Source organism: Pteropus vampyrus, unplaced genomic scaffold (assembly GCF_000151845.1).
Source record: "Pteropus vampyrus isolate Shadow unplaced genomic scaffold, Pvam_2.0 Scaffold341, whole genome shotgun sequence".
Classification (NCBI taxonomy): domain Eukaryota; kingdom Metazoa; phylum Chordata; class Mammalia; order Chiroptera; family Pteropodidae; genus Pteropus; species Pteropus vampyrus.
The window spans coordinates 850,210-853,852 of record NW_011889122.1 but is presented as its reverse complement, the minus strand read 5'-3'; the positions used below and the strand labels follow the sequence as shown (position 1 = coordinate 853,852).

Sequence of the window (3,643 nt, the reverse complement as noted above, 5' to 3'; positions counted from 1 at the left end):
GGGAAGCAGTCCATGGGGAGACGCCCCAGGTGACCCGCCAGCAAACGCCGCAGGGAACCAGAAAACCCACTTCTTCCTGCGCTGTCCCTCCAGCGCCCTCTACTGACGAAGCTGAGCACTGCCTGCGGGCCCGCGAGAGAAATTCCAGAATCCCCAAGCCGGCAACGGGAGATGAGTTTGGAGGCGGGAGGCGATGGTGAATATCTGTGTCAGCTTCCAGGTGCACTCTTCTGCACACACTTAGCCTCTCGTAAAAAATCTCCACTCAGCACGGGGCAGAGGTCCTTCCTACAAGGGACGACGCCCTCCAAAACGAGAAGACACAGTCCCGAGAGTCGCCGAAGCCATCGCCAGCTGTGCGAATCACTCCGCAGACCCAGTCAGGTCCACGGAGCATCCTGTCATCTGAAGACTGAATCGTAAAGCTGACCTCCAACAAGTTGCACACACAACACGCGTGTCAAGCACAGGAAAGAAGAAAGTGGTTGGCACGTGCAAGCGAACACATGAAGCAAGCAAAGAAAATGAGCCAAAGCCACCACGGCCGTGTCTCTGCAACGGCGAGGGAGGCCACGCTGGTCCCCGCGGCTCCGAACTCTCGCGACTCATCTGGCCTCCCCCGCCCTCGGCCAGGGCCTCCGACCCAGCCTTGGTTTCGGAAGGGTCCGAGGCCTCACGCCTCTGCCTTTCTGTGGTTGATGGGGTCTTCTCTTCGCCTTCACTATTGGTCGTGGACGTCGGAAGCAGGGCTGCAGTGTCCCCTGCTTCGCAGACATGCTGATCTCCTTCACGTGCGGCAGCAAAGCAGCGTCCCGCTAGTGACCGCACTAGCCACTCGGGCCACTAGAGCCGTCTTTTCTCAGGCTTTTGGTTCGGTGGCACGACGGCCCCAAATGGCCAGATGGCGGCATCGTCTTCCGATTCAGTGATAGCACTTGTGTCCCTGGCGACAAACAAGGCATTTGGTGAATGTGTGAGCCACGGCCCCGCAGAAGCGCTACGGGGCAGGGAAGCCACGCCAGGTCCAGAATGCACCTGTCCCAGGAACACGACTCGCTGCCCTCCGGGACGGAAGAGGCCCAGGGGGTTCCACCTGCTGCCAGGCGGTCGGCCGCGCCCCGCGTCGCCCCCCGGGAATGGCGCCATCGGGAGCTGAGTGTGGGTCTCTGTGGACGTCAGACGAGGCGCTCAGCGGCAGCTGGAGCCGCTGCGGAAGAGAAAGGCCATGTCGCCGAGCCCACGCTAAGCCCCTCCCCCGCCACCATGGCTACTTGTTTGCGGGTTGCTTTGCTCCACTGAGACAGCACGGGGGGTGGCTAGGGAAAGGGGATACTGTTGGTCGAACCGTGTCCCCGAAATTTATACTGAAGTCTTGCAGCTCAGCCCATACGAAAGTGACCTTGTTTAGAGATAGGCTCTTGATGGAGTTGTCTGAGTTAAAATGAGGTCGTTAGTGTGGGTCCCAATTCTGTATGACCGCGTCCTTATAGAACCGGGAAGAGTTTCCCGTGGAGATGCACGGAGAGACTGCGCGGTGCTTCCACGAGCCACACACAGCGGAGATTTCCAGAGCATCACCTGAAGCTCGGGGACAAGCCCCCGACACACCCCTTCTCACGGCCCACAGAAGGAAGAAACCCTGCCGCCAGCTTGACCTTGGACTTCCAGCCTCCAAAACTGTGAGACTACGTCTGTTGCTTAAGCCACTCAGTGTGTGTCACTTTGTCACAGAAGCCCTAGCAAACTAGTTCAGGCTGGCAGACATCCCCACAGGCTTCATTCTTCACCTGATTGGTAAGAGTCGCTTCTGAAGTGAACGCGCTCTGGGGGTTGAATGGCGCACAAACGCCTTCGTGGTCTGTGCCCTCTCGGAGAGGTCCTACTCACCCTCTCCCCAGACCTTCTTGTCACCGAACTCCCAGTTCTGTTTTTCCCAAGTCCCTGACCATCCAGCCAAACTGTCAGCAACGGTCCGAACGAGCGCAGGTCCTGGCCACCTGCCTCTCACGCTAGACACAGCGAACCGCCGAACGTGTGGCTTAGCTCTGTGCCCTGGTGGTGTTCCCTCATCGCTGTCCTTCAGGGCCGCGTGTGAGTGGGGCTGCCCTGCTGGCAGCTGTCCACTTGCAGGTGGAACTAGCATGTCGTGCAGACACCTGTCAACTGGGTGAGTTTTTCTAGCTCAACGCCCCACGAAGCCACAGGTGCAGACTGAGCGGAGGGCAGCAACGCGACAGGGTTCGGTGCTGAAGGGGTCGGCGCCACCTACGACGCAAATCACTTGTGCCCCCGGGACCTGGTCGGGCTCGGACCCCCACACGCCATTTCCACAAAACGACAGAAAGCTACGGTGGTCAGGCAGGTCCAACGACACTTAGCTCACGGTGGGCACTCAGGCCGAGGGGTCACCTGGTATCCCGTGGTTGGACACTCGGTCCCCGCCAAATCCCAAGTGAAACCTGGAAGCAGTTTCTCAGAAGGAAAATATTCATCCGCAGACGAGAGCGCAGATCTGGAATTCCAGAGACCTGGCCGGGATCTTCCTGCCCCTGCCAGGCGTGGGTCCTCGGGCCCAGGTGGCAGAGTGGCTGACGTGTGTAGAGCAGCCTGACCAGCACGGCCTTCCCTCGCTCTGCTGTCCTCTGGAAACTGACTACCTTATGGGTGAATCTGCAGGTGGGTGGCGGGACAGCACGCTAAAACGTGGTGCTTCCCAAACCCCACAAGGCCCACCAAGCATTTGCCTCTTTTTTTTCATGGCAGGTGCTAAGACACGCAGCAATATGCCTTCTCTCCGGAGGGGATATTTAAAAATTCTCCAGACCAAAGAATTCCTGGAAACTTAGAAATCGTAGGCCCTTACATTTGGCCGGCGGGGTCGGGGGGTGGGAGGGGTGTCTTTTACTTTCTAGTTCACACGCGTCATATTAAGACTTCTAAAGTACGGGTTATTCCCTGTTTATCACATCCGGTCAGCATAATGCCATCATCATGGTGGACCAGTGTGACGTTCTGTGGATCGATTCGTAGAGATGGGAAGTAGGCTGGTGGGTGGCAGGGGCGCGGGGGACGGGGTGAGCAGGTATTCTTTAATGGGGCAGAGTTCTGGTTCTGTGAGATGAAAACGTTCTGGAGACGGTCATTCGACAGCGTGTCTGTTCTCAACGCCACGGCACTGTGTCCATAACATTGGTTCAAACGGGAAGTTTTATGTGGTGTATATATTAACACAACTTTTTGTAAAAAGGAAGGATTAAATTAAGCATACATCAAAAGATTTTCCGTGTTCTTATTTTACCGCATTAAAAAAAAAATCAGCATATTAGGACCTTCACACTAATAGAGGGGTCAAAAGACTGACAGCCCCTCAGCCCCCAGCCTGGGAGTTTTTTGGAAATGTGGAATGCCCGCCTCAGCCGTGCTGGATCAGAATCTGAAACTGAAAAATGCCCAGGTGACTCATACGCAAGTTTGGTGCTTTTCTCAGATTTTTTTTTTTTTTTTTTTGAAGCATAAGTCACTCACAATTGTAAAAGAAAACAGAGATCTCTGTGGACTATATCACGGCAGAAAGCAGTGTTGTATGAGCATACTGTGGGCCCTGTCGGGTAAAAGCAGACTGTTTCTGGTGGTCCTTGAAAAC

At 55.9% G+C, this 3,643-nt stretch overlaps 1 long non-coding RNA gene across 1 annotated transcript in view; it reads left to right on the top strand.

The window, feature by feature from the left end:
* Positions 1–3,275, top strand: part of LOC111730937 — a 4,080-nt gene extending 805 nt beyond the window's left edge. Inside the window, exon 2 of the long non-coding RNA XR_002776872.1 lies at positions 1,023–3,275. This is a non-coding gene — a long non-coding RNA (uncharacterized LOC111730937). The remainder of the gene's footprint in view (positions 1–1,022) is intronic.
* Positions 3,276–3,643: the final 368 nt, after the last annotated feature.